This window comes from Dermacentor albipictus, chromosome 3 (assembly GCF_038994185.2).
Source record: "Dermacentor albipictus isolate Rhodes 1998 colony chromosome 3, USDA_Dalb.pri_finalv2, whole genome shotgun sequence".
Lineage (NCBI taxonomy): Eukaryota > Metazoa > Arthropoda > Arachnida > Ixodida > Ixodidae > Dermacentor > Dermacentor albipictus.
Genome location: NC_091823.1, coordinates 90,970,612 through 90,995,164, shown reverse-complemented (window position 1 = coordinate 90,995,164; position 24,553 = coordinate 90,970,612). Strand labels below are relative to the sequence as shown.

The 24,553-nt window shown below is 45.2% G+C and overlaps 1 protein-coding gene across 1 annotated transcript in view; it reads right to left on the bottom strand.

Annotated features, from left to right (window-relative positions):
- The window catches only part of LOC135902947 (cell adhesion molecule Dscam1-like), a 158,100-nt gene that overhangs the window by 131,675 nt on the left and 1,872 nt on the right, over positions 1-24,553 (bottom strand). The gene's annotated exons all lie outside the window — the stretch shown is intronic.

Sequence of the window (24,553 nt, the reverse complement as noted above, 5' to 3'; positions counted from 1 at the left end):
CGACAGCCTTTCTAACGAGCGTGAAAAGATCTTTTTGAAATAATTGTTGGGCGTGTCATTGAGTCTTCGACATCTTACCTGCGCTCAGGACAACAAGTACATATGCGTAATACACGACTTCCTGCCGCGGAATGTGATACCACGATCACGCTACATTTCCTTCTCGAAGATTCAATTGCGTGTGCACACAGGAAGATGTAGTGACTTACGGAAGTCTATTTCACGCAGAACCATGGTAATGGGACCTCGATTTTATCACCACTTCTTCTTAGATTAAAAAAAAGGAAAATTGGCTGTAGGACGTTGCCCATATTTTCTTATTTCGATCGTTTCGCAATGTTGTTAGTATATCGTTATAAGAAAATAGGGGTCAAAGGAGTAGCCAAAAGATGCAAGCGCCAAGAACTGCTTGACGCAGTAGAAGGCCTCGCAAACGTATAAAAGAAGTAATCCTACGATGCTCTGAATGTCCCGAATGTCGTTGCCCCCTCTTCTCACCCCCCTCCCCCCTAACCCCTTCCCGATTATCGGCTGTTCACCGCTCTTCCAACGAGCGGGGTGCAAATAGGCCCCCAGCAGCGGGCATCGAAGGAAGAATGCACTGTGCCGGGTCGTGTGGTGGGCTGAAGCAACAAAGCAGCAGATAGTGTAGACGAAAGCGAGTCTGGTATACCCGCTTGGGGCAGGAAGCGGGGAGACTGGCTGGAAATGGGACCGAGACTGAGGACGCGCGAGAGAGCAAGTTGTCGTGGCCAGACGCTAAGTGAAATTCGATCAAGGACCCCCGACTGTCTGCTCTTTCTGGCTGAGCCAGCATTTTGCTTTCCTCGGCCCTTCCATTTCGCCGAGCTAGGTCCGTTCGGCGATCGTTCTTACGGAGCTTTCCAGGAACAGATTTTCCCCTCGTGCCGGTGCTCATGGACTCGAGAGTAACTGCTCGGCCAACGTGAAGTTGGATGAGTTTGTATCCTTAAGTGACGTGCTCCTGCTCCTCTGCTCTCTCGCTTCCGGTATTCTATTAGTCCCGTTCTTCGTTTTTCATTTTCGGCCTCACTGTTCTATATTTTGACGCTCACACGAATCCCAAGAGAGCAATCCAAAACAGCACGGCAAGTGGCTGTCTACGTAAGTCGAATTTAATGCACCCTTTGCTCGATTGCGGTTTTTCTTCAAAGATGTTTTCAATGGCGCATACTATAGAGAAAATATATTCTGAAAACCTGGAAAATTGGTCAGTACCGGAAAAGCTCTAGAATTGAAAAAACTTGAGACAGTATATGGTTACATAGAAAATGAAGAAAGAAAGCAGCAGTGCCAACGCAACTCGGGAATCTAAATGAAGCGAAGCTTTTGTTTTATTGATATGGAATTGACGGAGAGGTTGGCGCCTGTGAAGACAGCGGCTACACTTTTTCGCTGGACAAGCAAAATAGGAGCAGACAAAAGACTGAGAAGCAGTGGATACAGTCAAATATGACGAGCAAGTGCATTGTTCCGCGCACGGGAAAAGGAAGCCAGACAGCAGAATAAAATGGCACTAAGAGACACGCACATAGTGCGGTAAACAAGTGAAAGTGCACAAAAGAGTCTGAAAACACGCGCATAAGTTGGGAGTTTTGCCGACGAGACGGCTGACGTATCCACTCATACCTAGATAACGGAGTACATAACAAACAACAAATCAAACGTGAACTACATAGCCGGCGCTTCTTCTTTTACAGATTTTTTTATTCGTCTGTGGCGGATAGCATAATCTAGTCATTGAGCTGGATTGCTCAAAGAAGTGGGCATTACTTACACGAAAAATCGAAATTCTTAATCTACTAATTAACAGAAGCTCACTATAAGTAACATTCTATGTATCTATTTTGCTGCAAATATCGCAATGTGGAAATTTCAACCGGTGGGTTCGCAAGGTGCATACACTTACAAACTTTCAGGATAGCACCGAATTAGCACATCGTTAACACCATAGATCATGTTTACGGTCAGAGTACAAATTCGTGGATCGACATTTCCGGCCAGCTGCCTTACACTCTGCGATTGTTATCGGGACCTCATCTTTGGCGTTGACTTTCTGCTAGAGTATAGAGCCATAACAGAACTCCGGGAGCGCGCATTCACATTTTTGACAGAAAGAGCAGTGAACAGCCCCGATATTTCCTGTCGTAACCTGCTTCTGGGGCGCTATAACGTAAAACTATTCCAAACTTTTCTATTCCAATTTTGCAATCAGCCCACCGCGATTGGTCAAGAACTTTTCTGGGCCACCCCCACTTCGCCTGTCTGTCACGCGACGTCACGAAAAACGTGATAGCTCCCCAAATAATATGACGTGCACACACTGATCATGCAAAATTTGACCGAACAAAACAAAAATAGTTATTTCTTATTCGACGCCTTTTCACCATTAGCCCTCAGCTATTGGTCAAAAGGTTTCGGGCTGCACCCATTTCACCTGCCTGTCACGCGACGTCACAAAACCGCAAAAACTCACCGCGTCAAAATGACGTGTACGTGTTAAAGATGCATTAATATGCCAAACAAAACTGAATTTTCTTCTGAATAGCCTCAGGCTGCACCGTTTCGAAAGGAATAAAAGATGGCTGCCACCGATCGCTCAGGCAATGGCTACTCGCACCTGCATGGGTCTATTTGCGTGTAATAAGACTTCTTGCTTGGCGGTGTAACATTTTCGAGCACTTTCGGCACGTTTACGACCTCGTTCTGCCAACTCTTCTTTGCTGAGGATCCGTTTTAGCGTCATTCGTCAGCTTCCGTTGCATGCCGCCGCGTTTGTCGACGAGCCACCGTAAGCTAAGTAAGGAAAGGCGGACCAATCACAGACGCTGGCACCACCCTCTTCATCCGGTTATCAATTTTCTGTGCAATGGCTCTCCCTCTCCACTTGAGCGCGCTCCTCGCCTCTTGTCAGCCAATTAGATAAGACAAGCCGCTCAATCTAGGCAATATTATTCGTTTTTCATGCAAACAAAAGTGACCTCCTATGAACGAGAAGAGCGTTTGATTGGTCTGTTATTCAGACAAACCTGCGGGTGACCGCCCGATGCTTGCGTCCGCGGTTATGCAAATTTGACATCAGGAAATTGGAATAAAAACATATTGGAATAGTTTTACGTCATAGGGCCCAAGGTTTCCTTGAAAAGGAAGTGGAACCATAGTGCACTTTCGCCACATGATTTACGGCGTATACATTTCGAAACCTTTACGATCCTGAAAAGTCGTTTCAAGTGTATGTACCTTACAATTTCAACGGCTACAATTTGTAAATCACAATATGTGCCGAAAAGTAATTAAATTAAAATTAGATTAAGGAAGTTCTAATGAATGAATTATGCATTTCGATTTCTCGTGTGAGTAATGCCCACCGCTTCGAGTAACCCAGCTTAATGACTACAATTATGCAAAGGCGATATTAAACTACTTATGTGGTTAAAAAAGCAGGCACGCCCAATATACAATCGGTGGAATATAAAAATCATCTCAGAACTTTGCGACAGACCATGGAGATTGGGCGCCGATTAAGCTATTTCTTGCTTTATCAGTGCAATGTGAACTTGCCGTATTGACGCGACTGATCTTCCCCATGTTCAGGCTGGTCGATGAAGCACGTTAAACAGATATCTATACTTTTATTTCTTTAGCCTAGTTATGAGGCTGCGTTGTTGTTTAAATGAAAGCGCGGAATCATTCCTCGTGCAGAAATTGACTTGTTTTATTGCAATAGCAATTACATGGACACTTCAGGCACATTTCTGCCGTCGCCGTGATGATCTTCCGTCGCCGTTAATGTGCAAGGGCGAAAACACCGTCGCCGCAGGTCGTATGCTATATGTGCGAATGAAAGCACGCGAGGGAAGCCGATGATCGCGACTCAAAATGGCGCGCGCGAAGAAGGAAAGCGGAGAGCAAGTGCGCTGTCTTCCATCGCACGAAAGACATTGGGGGGATGGGAGGGACATTGGGAGGTGGCGTTGTGCTCCGACAGCAAATGCGTATTTCGCGTTCGGGCGTATGGGGAACAGACGATCGTGGTACAATCCCACGCGCCATGTATGGAGGAAAGCGGGGAGGCATAGCGGGAGGGAAGAGGGGCGGCTTCGATTCTGCCTAGCAAGTGCGTACTTTTCAACGTCGCGCGTGGTCGCGCACGCCGTATCTTGAAAGGGATCTGCATACGGCTCATACCTTTCTGCGCGCTGTATTCTCATCTATCTTGCGTTGTAGCCGATAGACAGGATGAAGGTCACTTCGCTCGCTGCAGCTGCCGCGCTTGCTCACACCAACGCTTAGACAGTGAGTGTTCACGCTTATAGAGTGTGATGTGTTCATGTTTGGTTGTGTGCGCTGAGACCATGGTTGTTAATTTAATTAGTAAGCGAATGTTTGAAAGTTTATACAGCTGAGAAGACTACTATCCTTACTTCGTATTGCTGCCTACTAATTTGCTATCGTAACCAATGATTTGTCTTTCCCGCGAAGCGTCGATGCTGTTACTCAAACCCCACGAAGATTGTCCGTCAAGAATAACCACAAGAAACTTGTGGTGCTTCGCACTCATCAAAGTTTGTTTGAGTTAACCTATAGTGGGGCAGTAGGCGATTGCGCGAGCGCATTCTTGTCGCCTGTAGCTTTTAGTCGTCCGTGTCAGGAGGACGAAAGTGATTATGAGGCTTGTCGAAGGAATAATGCTGATGAGATGTGTGCACAGAGATGTACGACACATAGGCTGTCTTTTGATTCTGGCCAGCATCGCAGACTGTCTACATCTGGATGCAGTGGAAAAGGGCCTCTTCTACGTTACGCCACATCGTGGTCACAAGAAAAATTTCAGAAAAGCACACATTAGTTCTTTTATCTGAATTATTGCACGTGCGAAACTATGAAAAACACAACGCCAGTTGCATACAGCGCACAAGAAAGCATGGCTACGTTTTCTTCTGCGTAGATGACCTTCCCGTCCAGTGTTCAAGCTTCCTGCTCAGCCACCATCTTGTTTATGCAGCAACGTAGTCTGCATCGTTTTTGAGTTCGATTATGTTTTCGCGAAGTCGTCTGCTTTGTCGTCTTCATCAGAATTCGAAAAAGACTTAAGACGACCGCTGTCCGTTTAGCTTTGTACTGCGCGAGTATTATACCACAGTCATATATAAACACATTTAAGCTTTACATGGCCCTCGTGTCACATGGGAGCCTAGCGATTCTGGTAGCTTGGCCAAGAATGCGCGCCTACCCAGTTGCACATGCCTAGTGGCATGTGTAATGGCATGTGCAATTAGAGGGTAGTAAATGGGATATAATAGGGCTCAGTGAGGTTAGGAGGACAAAAAAAGCATATACAGTGCTAAAAAACGGGCCCGCACTGTGCTGCCGGGGCTTAGCTGAGAGACGAGAACTAGGGGTCGGATTCTTGATTAATAAGGAAATAGCTGGTAACATACAGTAATTCTATAGCATTAATGAGAGGGTGGCAGGTCTTGTTGTGAAACTTAATAAGAGGTACAAATTGAAGGTGGTACAAGTCTATGCCCCTACATGCAGTCATGATGACCAGGAAGTCGAAAGCTGTTATGAAGACGTGGAATTGGCGATGGGTAAAGTGAAAACAAAATACACTATACTGATGGGCGACTTCAATACCAGGGTAGGCAAGAAGCAGGCTGGAGACAAGTCAGTGGGGGAATATGGCATAGGCTCTAGGAATAGCAAAGGAGAGTTATTAGTAGAGTTTGCAGAACAGAATAATATGCGGATAATGAATACCTTTTTCCGCAAGCGGGTTAGTCGAAAGTGGACGTGGAGGAGCCCGAATGGTGAGACTAGAAATGAAATCGACTTCATACTCTCCGCGAACCCTGGCATCATACAAGATGTAGACGTGCTCGGCAAGGTACGCTGCAGTGATCATAGGATGGTAAGAACTCGAATTAGCCTAGACTTGAGGAGGCAACGGAAGAATCTGGTGCACAAGAAGCTAATCAATGAGTTAGCGGTAAGAGGAAAACTAGAGGAATTCCGCATCAAGCTACAGAACAGGTATTCGGCTTTAACTCAGGAAGAGGACCTTAGTGTTGAAGCAATGAACGACAATCTCATGGGCATCATTAAGGAGTGCGCAATAGAAGTCGGTGGTAACGCCGTTAGACAGGAAACCAGTAAGCTATCGCAGGAGACAAAAGATCTGATCAAAAAACGCCAATGTATGAAAGCCTCTAACCCTACAGCTAGAATAGAACTGGCAGAACTTTCTAAGGTAATCAACAAGCGTAAGACAGCGGACATCAGGAACTATAATATGGATAGAATTGAACAGGCTCTCAGGAACGGAGGAAGCCTAAAAACAGTGAAGAAGAAACTAGGAATAGGCAAGAATCAGATGTGTGCGTTGAGAGACAAAGCCGGCAATATCGTTACTAATATGGATGAGATAGTTCAAGTGGCTGAGGAGTTCTACAGAGATTTATATAGTACCAGTGGCACCCACGACGATCGTGGAAGCGAAAATAGCCTAGAGGAATTCGAAATCCCGCAGGTAACGCCAGAAGAAGTAAAGAAAGCCTTAGGAGCTATGCAAAGGGGGAAGGCAGCTGGGGAGGATCAGGTAACAGCAGATTTGTTGAAGGATGGTGGTCAGATTGTTCTAGAGAAACTGGCCACCCTGTATACGCAATGCCTCATAACCTCGAGCGTACCGGAATCTTGGAAGAACGCTAACATAATCTTAATCCATAAGAAAGTGGACGCCAAAGACTTGAAAAATTATAAACCGATCAGCTTACTGTCCGTCGCCTACAAAGTATTTACTAAGGTAATCGCAAATAGAATCAGCAACACCTTAGACTTCTGTCAACCAAAGGACCAGGCAGGATTCCGTAAAGGCTACTCAACAATAGACCATATTCACACTATCAATCAGGTGATAGAAAAATGTGCAGAATATAACCAACCCTTATATATAGCTTTCATTGATTACGAGAAAGCGTTTGATTCAGTCGAAACCTCAGCAGTCATGGAGGCATTACGGAATCAGGGTGTAGATGAGCCATATGTAAAAATAGTGGAAGATATCTATAGCGGCTCGACAGCCACCGTAGTCCCCCACAAAGAAAGCAACAAAATCCCAATAAAGAAAGGCGTCCGACAGGGAGATACGATCTCTCCAATGCTATTCACCGCATGTTTACAGGAGGTATTCAGAGACCTGGAGTGGTAAGAATGGGGGATGAAAGTTGATGGAGAATACCTTCGCAACTTGCGATTCGCTGATGATATTGCCTTGCTTAGTAACTCAGGAGACGAATCGCAATGCATGCTCACTGACCTGGAGAGGCAAAGCAGAAGGGTGGGTCTGAAAATTAATCTGCAGAAAACTAAAGTAATGTTTAACAGTCTCGGAAGAGAACAGCAGTTTACGATAGGTAGCCAGGCACTGGAAGTGGTAAGGGAATACATCTACTTAGGGCAGGTAGTGACCACGGATCCGGATCATGAGACTGAAATAACCAGAAGAATAAGAATGGGCTGGGGTGCGTTTGGCAGGCATTCTCAAATCATGAACAGCAGGTTGCCACTATCCCTCAAAAGGAAAGTGTATAACAGCTGTGTGTTACCAGTACTCACATATGGGGCAGAAACCTGGAGGCTTACGAAAAGGGTTCTGCTGAAATTGAGGACGAGGCAACGAGCTATGGAAAGAAGAATGATCGGTGTAACGTTAAGGGATAAGAAAAGAGCAGATTGGGTGAGGCAACAAACGCGGGTAAATGACATCTTAGTTGAAATAAAGAAGAAGAAATGGACATGGGCCGGACATGTAATGAGGAGGGGAGATAACCGATGGTCATTAAGGGTTACGGACTGGATTCCAAGGGACGGGAAGCGTAGCAGGGGGCGGCAGAAAGTTAGGTGGGCGGATAACATTAAGACGTTTGCAGGGACAACATGGCCACAATTAGTACATGACCGGGGTAGTTGGAGAAGTATGGGAGAGGCCTTTGCCCTGCAGTGGGCGTAACTAGGCTGATGATGATGATGATGAATGGCCGGATTTGTCTATTCACGCACCTACCCGGTGTCACGTGACCAATGCTCCACATTGTATAACAGGCAGCGCATCAACAGCCACAACCACAAACTGGGCGGAGAAGGGAAACAAAGCTTCGTTCAAAAACAAATCACGTTCTAGGACTTTTCTCTCTTGAAAGTAAGATGGTAAGGCATATCTCACAGGTTAATTTTGCCCCACATGGTCAACATGTCACGTAAGACCACGTGCAGCTCCCAGGAAACGCCAGGAAGCGCGCAGAACATACGAAGGGGTGAAGGCGCATAAATTATGTTGAGTACTGATGCGCCTACACGATCCACGCGAAGCTCATGGCTTTGACATCCAATATTAATTAGCCTGCGCCGTTTTCTCTTTGCACGTACTATTTCGGTGGTTCACTTAGCAGCCACGATAGTCGCGTTTAAGTGTGCGTGTACGTTTCACTCAGCTTTGAGACCTCAGTAAAGTAACTTATAAAGTAAAAGTTAAACTGTACGCTTTCAAACTGATAATGTGTCATTTTCCATGAGTTTGAGAGGAATTCGGTATCAATAACGGTAATTAAGCGATGTTTTGTTTTCTGTGCAGTTCTACTGCTGACTGCATTTTTATAGGAGGCGTTAAAAGTTTATTTTAAGGTTTTATTAGATCTTTTCAAAGTTATTTTCTTATTTTTCATGCCTGATCGACTGCCCTACAAGTTAACTGAAAAAGCGAATGTTCCGGCATTTGATTTCGCGATGCATTAGCCTAATTTTGAGGGTTATTTAAGAGCCCACGTGCATCGTTGGTTCTTTTTATAAATGCAAATTTAAGTTTCTACTGGCAGATGCGCTTATGAGGACTCGTAAAAAGGCTAGCTTAAAAGCTGCATTTAAATCTTTTCTTGTGATTTAGGAGAATTCAAGAACCACCGTGGTTAATCAGTGGCTATGGGGTTGGGCTGCTGAGCACGAGGTCGCGGTATCGAATCCCGGCCACGGCGGCAGCATTTCGATGAGGGAGAAATGCGAAAACACCGCTGTACCTATATTTAAGTGCACGTTAAAGAACCCCAGATGGGCAAAATTTCCGGAGCCCTCCTCTATGGCGTGCCTCACAATCAGAAAGTGACTTCGGCACTTTAAATCCTATAAGTTTTCTTCTCGCAATTTTCGTTGCAATAGAAGATAGCAATTTAAATACGCAAGCAATCTGTAATTTTCTAGAAAGCTGTTCACAAAGCCTCCGTAATGTTCCGAATATACTAAAAAGGTTGTAGCCTAATTTGTAAGCTGCTGATTGGCAGCACTATATTAAGTCTATCGGAGTAGGTAAAACGTTAACGGCTATGCAGGGTCCGAATTCGCAAACCTTCTCGTGCTTGAGTACCATTGCCTGGCCGCCTTCGCTAATATGTCCGACGTTGCTATCGACTCGTAACTGTTCGCAGAGACATTTTTTTCATCGGAACCTCTTTGTTTATTTGGTTTTAGTAGAACACTCTTTATTATACAGAAAGGTAAGTTCCGAGAACATCACTGAAATCACAGTCAAATCACACACACAAAAAATGTTCTTACGCTCACCTCGCCAGCAGCAAATGTCGGACATATCATTAATGACGGTGACCGGCAGATGGCAAACAGCCCTTATGAACGAAAAGCTTTGTGGATATGGCAACTCATTTCTGCCACGTGCAACGGTGACATCTGAAAACTTCCTTGTAGTTCATGATATTCAGAACAGCTGATATTGTACAAGCGCGCAAAGTAACGTACAGATTCTTCCCTAAGCCTATTGAAGGTGGTGTTCTGGGGTGCGATCGCGCAAACAGCTCGCTTTTCCGTTCGTTCGGTCTGGCTGCTACGTCACAAAGTGGGCCGTCCGCAAGATTTGTGAGAACGGGAGGGAGAGCACAGCCAATAAACGAGCGAGCCCAGCCCCGGAAGTTTGCGTCACCAGTTTGGGCTTCGATCGGGGACAATATATTACGTGCAGAATGTTTGTTATGCTTTAATAATTAAACACGTAATATAAGAAAAAAACACTTTCTGTTGCAACATATAATCTGCGTCGGAAATGTGATGCGAGAGAAGAAAACTAACTTAAGCGGCATATATTTTGGTTTAGTCCGCTAGGTGGTATCGCACACGCCAAAACAAATTGGCAGGAGCGCGCAGTTCAATTGGCGATCATTGTTCATCGACTGCGAATCGTTATGTCGTCGCACAAAAATCTAAGACTTGACCCGCACGTGTCGCCGCACCAACGCGAACTGTTGGTCGCGTTCATAGAGGGCCATCCGTACCTTGTGCGGACATCGCGCGCGCTGACCCAAGAGCGTCCCGTCGATACAGGGCCGGTATTTTGTAGCGATGCCTTTTCCGATTCTATGTTTTTTCAGGCTTTTTGCGCTAAGCCAGTGGTCAGAGCGACGGTCTGCCCCCACTATCAACGGGATCAGGCCGCCGTGTGTGGTGGATGATAAGAATAGCATAGAATAAGGCATAAGGCATCGCTACAAAGTAGCGGCCCAGGCCACTACACCGGGAATGCGGCCGCGATCCGTAAAGGCCGCCTTTGCACTAGCCTTGCCGGCCGTTGTCAACGAGAAACTCACCCAACCGTGTTGCCGGCCCACCCCGGTTATTGTTTCCGCAACTGCGTGAATGGTCTCGCTCACGGAAGCCTGCCCTATGGATACGAATTCTTCGCTGCCGATGGATCTTTGGAAGCTCCCCGTCGCGAAGAAACGGAGAGCACAAAGCACCTTGTTTTGCATCGTGATGCCACCGGTTCGAAGGCCACCGATGACGTCTTCCAATTGCTCGCAGAGCCACCGCACAGTGCTCTTCGAGAGCCTGAATTGCTCGCGGAACTCTTCCTCGGTAAGCTCGTCAAATGCGTCCCGAGAGATGCGTCGCCGAGGCTGCCCGAGAGACTACAAAAGCGCGATATTAGGAGCTGTCATCGTGACTCGTGAGCGTCAAACCGCCGAACAATGAACGCGATTCTCTGAGCACAACGTGAAACGGCGAGCATTCTCGACAAATGAGGTCAGATCAAACAACATTAAAAAGAAGAACACTAGTTATATTTATCACAGCGCAGGCACAACATTTAATTTCACTGTGATCACAGTTGTTTTCAATAATTACCATCGCTAACGTTCTGCAGTGGCGGATCGCGCTTTAATCTAAAAAAACTGGACCCCCGGCAGGGCCAACCAAGCTCGGCGAGCGACGACATTACGAGCAGACGACAGGCGCATCGTCTGCTACTAGCGCTGCTATGGCAACGGCCATTAATTCTTCGAAACGAATGCCCTTGTCGACCGTTCCACGATAGCGGCCGATTTCACTCGGTTTTGGAATGACTGACAGGAGTGTGACGTAAGCGCATTTTGTGGTCCCGCCCCGGCGCAATGACGGCCGTGACGAAACGCGCGGGCGCCAACGAATCACGAGAGGGCAAGCGAGAGAACGGAAAAGCGAGCTGTTTGCGCGATCGCACCCCTGGCGTCAACGCGTTCGCTCGTACTGGAACATCTTGAAATTGAATATGCACGTCATCTTCAAATATTTACTGATGGCTCTGTGTACAAGGTCAGAGGATCTGGTGCAGCTGCTTTTCGGATTCCCTCTTTGAAGTATGATTGGTCCGTTCGCTTCACTGCAGTCGTGTCCTCCACAACGGCCGAAAGCATTGCCATTGAGGCAGCTGTCAAAAAGCTACGGTTTTGTACGCCTTAACCTGTTGCCATTCTTACAGATTCGAAATCCGCCCTTCAAAGATTAGAGTACGGGTTCCCTACTGATGCCTTATCTCTAAGCTTCCTACGTTCGGTGCAAAATCTCCGTGTCAAAGGCTTCTCCATACGATTCCAATTGGTGCCATCCCACATAGGTATCATAGGCAACGAGATGGCGGACAGCCTCGCCCATAGAGCGCTGTCTGGGAATCCTATGAGAAAAGTGCCTCAAGAAGACAAGAGACTCTTCAGAGAAGCGGTGTCGGGTCACTTCAGTTCTTTGTGGAGCTCACCTCACAAACCATGTGTGATCAAGGGTCTAAAAAAAAACCAAGCCACCTTACTGCTCCGCATTCGCACGGGCTCTGCTCGTACCCCTGCGTGGATGTATAAGACTGGCCTGGCGTTATCACCATTATGTTCAATGTGTGGTGCGTGCGGTGACATAGAACATTACCTAATGTGCTGTACTGTGTATAACGTGGAAATGAGGGTGTTATTCGGGTCCCTCAAGAACACAGGACTTCCTCACAGTTCTCTTCAAGACATTGTTTTCCCGCGCGGGAACCAGTTGTGTAGGAAGGAGGTCTCTCGCCTTCTGTTAAATTACCTATAGGACACAGATTTGGCTTCCACATGGTGAACTGAGGAGTGACCATTTGTAATTGAGAGGTCTGTGTCTGATTATGTGATTTATTTATTTTAAGTGTCGCTACGGTGGAGAAATTGCCGGCAGCAACTGCAAGGCTAATCCCACCAGTAGCCTACAACAACTCAACTCAACTCTTCCCTCCCCCCCCCCTTTCTTTTCATCGAATCAAACATACGTTTCAGTTTTTCCGAGTAAGTCCTTTTATACTAAGTGCACTAACTGAATCGTAAAATATAAAGACAGAAAAAAAAACGCCGAAAGCTGCCTTTGGGTTGCCACGCGCCGGCCAGTTACTACGGAAAACGTTGATATCAATATTTCAAATAGGAGGAAGCTAAGCTCCAAAGGATTTGTGCCCAAAAGAAGAAATCGAGTTCTACCTGCTCTTTTCGTAATCCCAAACCCAAGGGCTCAAATCCCACCCAATCTTGGCGTTGGCAGATCCCGTGATCCCTTCTCTGCTCTACACTTTGCTCATGGGGCAGCGCACGCTTTTTCTTTCTTTTTTTTGTATGCTTCGACATTTCCGGTACTGCATATCGCTTTGCCCATAGCCAATTTCATGGAGCCGCGCCTTTGAGCAGGTGTGCCAAGGGAAGAGAGCAGGGACTGCACTTCAATACGGAACAGGAGGCACACATGATTGCCGCACACGAAATGAAATTCAGTTTTCTTTCAACGTGCGCAAATAAAACGCGGCGAAGAAGCGCTAGTGTCTTATATGAAGATGGAGCAAGACGCCAGTAAGTTCTTTAGGAAATAAAGAGAGAGAGAGAGAGAAAAAAGGGGGACCTGGAACTTCTAAGAAACAAATGAATTAAGGGTTGGGGGATATGAAGGCCGTCCAAAGACTTAAGGCGTGCCGAAAGGAAAGAGAGTTACAGTGAATAGCGCCAACTCCCGCAACAGAACTTTAAAATTACTCGAGCTTCCTGAATGGTTCCAGTCACTTTCGGGAGAAATAAAAAACAATCTCACGTTTCCTCTGCTTTGAAGGACTGCTTCTGTATTTCTTCAACCAGAACTCTGCGGAAAGGATTGAGTTGCTGGGCAACCTCATTCGTCCGCCAGCGATTTGTTACTACATTTAGATGTCTTTCTGTGTAATGAACCTCCCCGTCATTAAGCGGAAGGGAAAAATAACAATGTATATATTCTTAGTCCAAAGCCTGAAATATTTTCCGGCAAATATATGCATTCTTGGTCGCGTGTGATGGAGTGTGCGTGTAAGCTATAGAATTAACCCCCAAGCGCCTTTGTGAGCTCCAGTGTACCATTAAATTAGGTCTCGTTAGTTTTTACCGATATTCCTTGTTTTGAAGGAGAAAACAAACTTGAAGCGTACGAAACTTTAACTTTACCAGAATCTACTCCAGGAAGTGATTAAATAAGGCAGGCTTCCTTTTAAGCGGGAAGAGGGGCGAAAAATCAATGAGATGTGGCACTTGTTCGCGATTACAGAGTCATGCGCAGGAAACCAAAAATAGAAATAGACTTGAAATATAGATAGCCAGAAACCCAGGTCACGAAAGAGGCCTATTAAATAATAATAATAATAATAATAATAATAATAATAATAATAATAATAATAATAATAATAATAATAATAATAATAATAATAATAATAATAATAATAATAATAATAATAATAATAATAATAATAATAATAATAATAATAATCACAAAGTCACTAAGCGTACTCTCTGATGATTCGGGAGCACGTAAACGAATAGGGTGCTTGACACGGAGCGATAGCTTACGATGTTGCGACCTCCTTTGAAAGTTGTAGCGTGTTGCATAGCGCTATTTTGTGCACTATTTTGTGCACTTTTTTCTCTCTTTATCTTTTATTCCGTCTATCACCTTTTTTTTCCTTTTACTTCTTTCACCAGCCCAGGGTAGGCAGCCGGTACTTACATAGGCTATCCTCCCTGCCTTTCCCTTTCTTTTTTCTCCTCTTCCTTACATTTGAGCGCATCTTGGCTTTGTCAGTGCTTAAGAATCACTGTGCACATGCGTTGAAGATGTAGGGCTGAATTCTCAAAACTTTTTGTTCGTGAGTACGATTGACCGGCCGCGTTGGCTGATACGTCCTGCATTAGGATTGACTGAAATTATCTTTCATGAAGAAAACAAGCGTTAGAAGTTTTTGTGAATACGGCCCCTGGGACCTAATTAACAATTTTTTCGCTTGTAAGTGCTCTTTGCCATTTGCCGTCCGCCTTCGCTAACGATAGTTACTACGTAACAATTGAACGGCATCTCTTACGAAAAGTTTCAGCGTGAGAGTCTCCCTCTAAATACAGGGCCAAGGTGTATTCACCAAAGGGTGTACGCGTAGCATGCAGTCCAACGTGCTGGAAGGAAGTGCTTCTTTTCGGTAATGGTGCGTAAGGACGGCTCAATATAGATTACTCACCAGCAACGGTGCTTCTCCAGCTGGCACTGTTTGTATTCGACGTCGTAACGCCACAATTCAACGTGTTCCTCCTCCACGCCGTTTGAGGGACAACCCTCGAAGGCCGTGATACGAGACCTCGCCAACGCTGACGCCTCCAATAACGCGAGCATGGACGCCGACCAAGACGAATTGCGCTAGCGGGCGTAAACACGCTCTATGAAACCTTGAGGTGCTTTCTAGAAAGCACAACTCGAACTGGGACCTGAGCCCGATGGATAGTACGACGAGCTATTAATCGAATCTAAACGGTACGTAACGTTCAACGCACTGGTTTACATCCCGTGATCAGCGGTCTGTGTAGGAGCACTGGTCGCGTTGATGGCATCTTCTCGAGGTCTTCTTTCATTCGTTAACCCTATTCGCCACGTTGTGCATGCCAGACGTGCGCCTGACGAAGAGTCAATAGTTTGTGAGCTGTCTTTCGAATATTTTCTCGGCTCTCGTTGCCGTTGCCTCTTTCCGGGATCGCGGGCCTAAGTAAGACCAATGGGCATCCCTTCCATTTGCCTGGCGTCGTCCGCAGCGCGCGAATGACTCTTTACCCTTCCCCGACCACAGGGAGCCACGCTCGCCCCCACTTTCGTGCTATAGGGAGCGGCGTCCCCTACGTACAGCTTTTCTCGGTGCTATGAGGCGCTGGCGTCGAGGCAAACGAGTGCGTGCCTTTTGGTCTTTCCGCGCTGAGCATTCCTCGCAGCCACATACTGCGTGGCTGCGTGCTTCGGCGCTGTTCCCCGGGCACGCGCGAGGCGCCCGTCAGCCGGCAGGCCTAATAGGGAAATATTGGCGCGCTAGCTCACACCGAGATCTCCAACGACAGCGCCTGCAGTGGTCGCCAGGGCTCATCTCGCGCGCGGCGTGTGCCTGCAGTTTGTTGCGATCCTCCCGCGTTTGTTTATAAAGCTCGGCGACATCCCTTTGTCTCCGCAGCTTCGTGTCCTGCAGCTGCTCGCTGTTCTTTCCGTGTGACGCAGTGCTGAAAGCAGTGGTGCTTGCTCCCCTTTTTTTCCACTGTTGAATACCTTCCTTTTTTTGTTTACTTTATGTTTCCAGAGTGCGCTCATGCCTTTTGTCTCTGCCTAATATTAAAATTTTTCCACATGGATCAGCTATATGCAGGAGCAGCACTGTAGTATTTTTTTTTTCTATAGCACGTGCCAGTAATACAGTATTGCTCAAGAAAGAGACGAAGAAAGGGAGGTAGGGAGGTTAACCCAAGCCGTGCCCAGTCGGGCTACCCAACAGTTGGGAAAAGAGGAGAAGGACGTCTTCGCCATTGAAGGCCTTGTTATAATTTTTGTTGATGCTTAGTTAAAATGAATGGATGGTACATTGCGAAAAAGCTCACTATAAGGAATAATATCTCCTTTCTCATCAGGTCCGTAATAATACAGAAATGAAGTGTTCAAGTTACATGCATGCAGACTGTAATGGGTAAGTTGCTATTTCAGCAGTCAGTACTAATTCCATGAAAATAATTAGGTCTAAACGAATTGACCACGGTTCCTGCAAGTCAGGTGGGCTGCACAAGTTGCTTCAAGTGAATGCTGGAAAAACTGAGGATGAAATTCTTTAGTCCGATTTAATTAAGCACCTCTTGCTATACATGCAGTGGCGTGCCATGCTGCTGTCGGGGCCACAATTTGCTAGCGTATAAGTAGGTATAATTAGCGTATAAGCGTATAAGCACTACAAATACTTGTTGTGCACTAATGAGACTTTCAGTCACCCATATCCCGCTAACTGGCGCTCGAGACGTGAGTTAAATTTAAGAAGCCTAAAGATGTAAAAGAGACGAAAAGACTTGCTTCGGGCTTAAAGCGCCGACAGAAGTGGCATTGCTGTACAAAAAACTATTTTAACGAGCCACCTTTTTCTCTTACTGGCTATACCTCTGCTATATAGCGATTTAAAAAAATTTTTTTTACCAATGTGATTTGCACGTCTTGACAGCACGAACATTCTCACTGCGAAATTGCCAATGTAGACATTATGACACCATAAATTATTCGCCAGCCTCAATGCACATGCTTTATCTTCCTAGCTTGTGTTTTCGTTCGTTTCAATGCACTGCTTGAACACAAGAAATTTCAACTATCATTATTGAACTTCAAAAATTATTATTGGAAAGGTTAAGCAATGAGCTCTGTTTAATATTCAGGTTTCTGGAGAGTACACATGGAGTGCCATAACATAAAGCTATTTCGATGTGCTTCGATTTCGTTACTGCCACTAGCCACTATATATATATACATATATATATATATATATATATATATATATATATATATATATATATATATATATATATATATATATATATATATATATATATATATTTACAGTTCTACGCCTTTTTCATCATTACCCCTCCGCTGTAGGTCAAATTTTCTTGGGCTGCGCCGACATCGCCAGTTCGTCACGCGAAATCGCAACACCACGAGCACTTACCACGATAAAATGACGCGTACGTACTAAAAATGCATTATTATGCCGAACAAAACTGAATTTTTTTTTGCGGGATAAATAGACACTGCACCTTTCCAAACGGAAAAATATATGTCTGCCGCCAATTTCTGTGACACTGGCTGCTCGAAGCTGCCGGCGAGAATAAACCTCTGTGCGTAAAGTAAAGATTTCGGCGTAGTTGTGCAACGTTTTTGGGCCTTTTCAGTGCGTATGCAACATCGCTCTGCCGACTGTTATTCACTGAGTATCCGTTTTAGCTGCATTTTTAACCTTCCGCTCAACGCCGCCGCAATTTTCGACCAGCAACCGGAAGCTAAGGAAGGGGAAACTGACCAATCGCAGATGCCTGCACCATTCTCATCATCCAACTATCTACTTTCGCTGTGCTAGCTCGGCCTCATCGAAACCCTCTCCACTTTTGCGTGCTCCTCGTTTCTGGTGAGGAAATTCTATTTGCGTTCGAAGCAAACAAAAGTGACCCCCTATAAACGAAGAGTGATTTTGATTGGGCTTTTGGAACAACGCTTCTGCTCACTTCCCGATGCCTGCGTCGGCCTTTACGTAAATTTGACGTCAGTAGATTGGGATAAAACCGGAATGAATAAGTTTGACTTTATAGGGCTCATGGTCGTCGCTATTCTAAGAATATGTCTCATTCGGAATTCTATTTGATATGCACGTCTGCGATGCGTGCATATATTGTTCTCGCTTTCAAATCTACATGCATGCGTGACTGACGTGCCTTTTTATTTATTTTTTTTTTCACGTCTAAGCTGCGCACAAAACTTTCTTTACACTGTGATATGATGCGCGCGACGTCAGACTTGTGTTGAGACGTTGTGTCGACGACTGCAACACAATCCGTGGGAGAAACATGCAACATTCGGGAAATAGAGAACAGTAAAAGGGTACAGGAAAGCCGAAGAGGGCGAAGGAAGAAAAAAAAAGAACGAGGCACGAGGGGGGAGAGCGTGCGCTGGCGGGGGCTTGGAAGACTGGAGACAAGGAGGCGGTGCCTGTTCGTGGAACGGAAAAGAAGAAAAGCGTGACTGGCTGGAGCCAAGAGAGAGCCCTGCTATCCCAAGGGACCGGACTGTTTCGGGGATGTCCACGGACGGCGGTCCAAGGTCGAGCTGAGCCTGGTGGATGGAGCCACCTCACCGGTCATGCGAGAGGACCCGGGCCTGCAGCACAACTGACCAGCGACCGCTGCTCAGCGCTGCTCCTGCGCGCCGGCCTGACCGACGCTTCCCGCAGAGCGCGGCTATGACCCGCACGCCAACCATTCCTAAGTGCTGATTCAAAACCTAGCCTTACTGACGCCTCCCGGAGAACGCAGCTGGGACCCGTTCGTCGACCTTGCTGGTCGCGACTACCAAGCGTCGTGTTGAGGCCAGAGTCGACAAGGGACCTTGCTGTTCATCCACGGTCGCTGCCTCGGCAACGACCTCGACATCTGGGCCGACGTAATTTTTCTCGGTGAACCCGTGTTTATACGATGATTGTGACTGACTTATAGCGTCGTTAATGGGCGAAGTAGGGAAACGTGCAGAGCAACTCTATAGCTGTGATCGCGCCCTGCTTGCTGATTATCGCCAGCTATAACGACGTTTTAGTCTGAGTGTTCCTGCATGTGCCGTAAATATAGCTTATACAATTTGATGAGAGTGTAGTGAGCAAAGATCGCATTTCGTCTGCAAACGTCTTCGTGTAATATTCATACCAAGGTTGCCCTTGCGTGCACGATATTCTCTCAACAACCTGACATTACATACACAAAGAGCGCCTGAAGAACTCGCGGACGGATTCATCCACGCCCATCATTTGAACCGAAGCTGGTTGTTCTCCGCATAAATGAGGAACGGCTGGCAATCCCTGGCATGCCAAATGTGGCGCGAGGTGAAGTTGTCAAATTATAACGTGACCATTGTTAAGTTATCGATTCTCGATCTGGCCACTGCAGGAACGAACTAGGTATGAAGCGCTCTGGATTACCGCGCGCCTGAATATCGTTACACTTCTTCCACTTACAAAAGGCCACAAAAGTGCTGCTGCGATATTTGAAAGCAACTGGATTGAGTCAGCGTCTGTGACCCGGACTGAGTGAGCGAACGATATCCCCAGTAGACTTTGTCTTCTTCTTTTAATCTTTCCTTCCCCTTTTCCCTTTCCCCACTGTAGGTTAGCCAACCGGGCTTAGTCCTGGTTAACCTCCCTACCTTTCCTTTATCATTTGCTCTCTCTCTCTCTCTTGCACCTCCGTGTGTAGCTATGGATGTGTTCATATTTTATTGGGGTATTCCTTTTTTTATTTTTACCAACAGAAATAGTGCAGGCCACATTGCCCAAGCAGGAGGGGCAGTATACAAAGCAGAATACGACAATCGACAACAATATTGAGTATAGTCATGACAATTGAAGACAAAAGGACTAATATGGACACAGAGTAAAACGGGTGGCTTACATGCTGGCCGTTTCAGCCGAGTACTTGTTGAATAACGCCGGCATTACGAAAACACTTCGAAGCAGACGTAGTCGCGCTTGACGAGTTGGTTGCGTGATGACGAAAACAATCGAATATATTAAAGCCGAGTTTACCTGCAGTCCCGGACTTGGCGAGGCTGCCACCGGGTTGGTCGGTATGTCGGCGAATAAATTTGTAAATATGCAGACGGTTAGCCAACCGTCTACACTGTACACCGTCTACACTATGTACACTGAAGGGCTTATATAACCGCTCTACTCACTGACCGACAAAGTACAATGACAGTAAGCGCGCCTCCTATTAAGCGCAATAAGCAAAATAAATTCCTACAAAGAACGTGAGCGTACAACGTCGGCTTGTCGGTATCTCTAGAGCAAACTGATGTCGTAATTAAAAATGCGCATTATATTCAACGAAGCCTATGATTTACGAAGCCTATGATTTACTTCCTTATATGTGGATAGAACTTGTACGTTCATACGCCTGTCATCGCCAGTTTGCCATTGACGAGCATCGCACGAACATTGCTTTCGACCCCGGGACATAGTTGCGTAAACGTCTCACATCGCGCAATCGCCGGCAATTTTGTTTATGTTTATGCACCACACTGCTAACAAGCTATGCCAAAACGCAAACATTTCTTTTTTAAGTTTCAGTTTATTATTCTTCAAATACAGGGAATTGGTTATAGACAATATACAGACGAGTATCCCAAAGTTAAAAACTGCAATGGCTTCCATTGCACAATATTTAGGTCGTGATCTTTCTGATTGAGAAACACAAAGATTTTGCGTGATAACGTGTTGCGTAGTGCGAAAGTAAGCACAATAGTAGGCGTCTTCGTTAGCTGTACGTCCCTTAATTAGGCGCGTCACTACAGCTTTACTTCGCGTATATCCAAACAAGTGCGTTGAATCCGCATGAGTCTTTATTACTGCAAAACGTGTAAAGGCTGAATGTTAAAACGTGTGACAGCGTCCTTTGAGATTGTTCTTTAGCGCCACGAAATGCTGTTGCACCGGAACGAATATGGGAGGGTGAGTAGAGAACCGAAAATCACTTGTACGCGCAGAGAGCTGAGGAAACAGAAGAATGTAGGCACTGCCAACAACTAGGTTTACTTACAAAGATCTTGATTTGATCAGGCCCTTTATCGATCGCCGGAATTTCTCGAGAAATACAAGGTAGTGACTAACTCACTTCTTACGAAGTGCTTCGCATGGGCCGTCCGTAAGGCCTCTTGCATTTCTTGCTAAAATTTCGGCGAAAACAAAAAAGAAACGTTCGGGTTCACAAAATTGCCTTTCCATGCACGGCCACTGGGCACGCATAATAGAAAATGACGTAACAAACGAAAAAAAATGCGAGCACGGGAGTAAAGGTATTTCTGGTGCCGGGATTACATGTGCGCACTTTTCTGAAATTGCTCCGTTCTCATAAGCGCCCGACGAAGCTAGACGACGCGATGAAAGCGCTCGCCGAGCGCCGAACATCAAGGTGATATTACGAAGAAGATGAAATAAAATAATAGCGTAGAAATGACAGAAAAAAAAAGGAAAGAAACTAACATTTTCTCTACAGCGCATATTTGCGAACACGATGCAATGTACGGGAATTGCTTGGGATGCGCTGTTAACAGAAAGGGTGGGGAAAACGGAAAGAAAAACAACAATCAGGAACTCAGAAAATAGGGGCGCTCAAACTCAGGCCTATAGCACGAAGCACACCGTTGCGAAATGCGCGAGAGCTTTGATGTACGCGTAATGACGGAACCTGAAAGAGAACGTTGAAAGGCTTGGGAAGTTCTCTGTCTGTGTATGTGTTTGGGGGTCCTGCAAGCGACTCAACTTGCTTTTGTGCATAGTTACATTTTATGCTCCTTCCGTGCCGTCGGTGTGTGGTCCTTTCGCCAAGAAAATCACGGCCCAAATTTTGAAGTTCAGTCGCGGCCAGAACGAAATAATAATAATAACCAGAAGGCACGAAGAAGCTCAAGCTACAGGGAAGATTGAAGGTGAATGACTCGAAACCGACACGAAGTAAAGAATTTCCGCAACACATAACGGGAAAGCGGAGCATTGGGGAAAGAAAAATAAGAACGCGCCCGCGTGCCGCACGTTATTTTTTCCGCTTTTGAGAGTCGAGGGAGATTACACCATCTAAGCTATGTTTTAACTACGGGGTCATTAGGCTACACGCGTATGACATTTAGCTTGCTTGGTTCTTTCTTTCTTCCTTTCTTTCTTTCTTTCTTTCTTTCTTTCTTTCTTTCTTTCTTTCTTTCTTTCTTTCTTTCTTTCTTTCTTTCTTTCTTTCTTTCTTTCTTTCTTTCTTTCTTCCTTTCTTTCTTTCTTTCTTTCTTTCTTTCTTTCTTTCTTTAATTATATCTTTAATTTTTTATTTGTTTTCTTTTTCTGTTTTTCTTTCTGTTACCACAACGTAGTTATGCGACTTGCGCGAGCGCACAAAAATGCCTATTCTATTGCATTGCATGGCTTTTTATTTGCTTTTGTTTTCGTACGTGGGAACTCTTTCTTAGTAAAGCAAAAAATTTACTTTTTATCAACTTAAACCGGCGTTGTTCAAGCCTCTTGTATAATCGAAAAGGAACCAATGTCGCTCGTGAATGCTTCGTGTTTCGGGAGGATGGATTTTCTAATTTCTTCATACCTACGCATTCATGCCGCTTCGGCTTTGTCGCGTCCACGCCATTTCCGCCTGCGAGCCCGGAATGCAGGCTCTGTCTTTGATCACTCTGTACGATGTGACTTCTCGCGCATGGGCGTGCTCTGAGATGACGCATTCGAACCACGAAAAACGATAAAAAGGGCAAACAAAGCTGTCGCATTATGTTCACCCGAGTTCGACTGACGTGACGCAGGCACTCGAAAAGCCTTCTTCCTCTCAGAAATCAAGACAAACAAGGTAAGATTACATTTAGGAATTATGTGTGTGCCAGAAGCATGTTGCGAATATGAGGCAGGCCGCATTGGAGGACTATGAGTTAAGTTTGACCTCCTGGTGTTCCTTAACGTGCTCCTGTAAGTACAATAGCTTTTCTTTTTTAGTTTTTTAGTTTCATATTTTGCATATCGCATCCATCGGAAAGCAACCACCGCGGTCGGGACCGACGTGAAAACGTCGAGAAAACTAGGACACGCAGTGTGTTTTTGTCCGAGGGCACGTCACTGTGGGCTGTTACTAATTCAAGGGAAACTATGCGGAATAGTTTTTCTGCACCGCCGATGGAATAAATTGCGGTAATGAGAAATTCATTCGGGGTATGAAATAAATACACTATATAGTTATGGTAAACGGATGTTATGTTCCCGCTTATCTAAAAGTAATAAAAATAAAGGAAAGACCACAGGATATATAAAAACTCAAACGTGAATTTCACTTCAGTTTAGTTTTGACGGCTATTCTTCAGAATCTACCACGTCAGCTATGCCCGTAGCAGGAAAGGCGGGAGGAACTGTAAGTTGCGACTTTGGTAAACATTAAATATTGAGCTTGGATGCTGTGGACGAGATTGGTGAAACCAATGATGTTCGAGCACGCTACCAGCCAGCTACTCGGAAATGTCTTTTGTTTTTCCCTTACTTTCTATGCTATGCAGAATAGCGCTTTTTTTACAAACTGTAATAGTCAGTCTAGACACGCAAACTATGCAGCAAATATTTTGACACCTAATGAGCGTCAGCAATCAGATCAAACAGTATGTACAAATTTATCTAGACGCAAGTATTTTCTGAACAGTATTAATGTATGAGTGGCATAATTATAAAGCTATTACTATAACGTTTACCTTATACTATTATCTTTTCTTTTTATTTTACCGGCTGTAACAATTTGCAATCTAAAAGAAGGCTGCACTCACAGAAGCGTAGTTAAAATTGCAAAATATACGCATACTGCTTTGGAAAATGACCTTGCAAGCGGTGCAAGTATTTTCTGAACAGTTCTAATGTATGAGTGGCACAATTATAAAGCTCTTACTATAACGTTTATCTTATACTATTATCTTTTCTTTTTATTTTACTGACTGTAACAGTTTGTAATCTAAAAGAAAGCTGCACTCACAGAAGCGTAGTTGAAATTACAAAATATACGCATACTGCTGTGCAAAATGACCTTGCAAGCGCGTAATAATTGGCACATACAAGTTTTGAAACTGAAAAAAAAAAACAAATCACGAATGATGGTGAAAACGTAGAGTATATGCACGAACTTCTTTCTGTTTTCCTTAATGAAAGAGGGCCTATCTAAACACTCATTAACAGGCAGGCACCATATTTGAACTCTCCTGCAGCAGTAAAACATAAAAATAGGCGATGTTTATTCATTCCTATCTTCATGCATTAAACATCAAATTCAACCAGCCTTGCAAACTATGAAAGTTGTAGGCAGTGAGCGCCGAATGTAATAGAAGTTCATATCGAAGGTCTGTGAGTACTTCATAGCTAGAGCGTGTCATATAAGAAAAAGCGCCAACATATGGTCATATTATTGGGCAACTCCGTTTCCACGAAGACGATGTTGCGGCTTCGAAGCAAGTAAGCGGTGTGCAATTGCGTTTGGGCTTGGTGCGCAGCGTCCGGCTAGCGTTTATCTCTACGTCGACATTACTTTTACTGTCAGCGCTGCATTCTCATTTGCCTTGGCTAGCGTGTAGACGAGCAGAA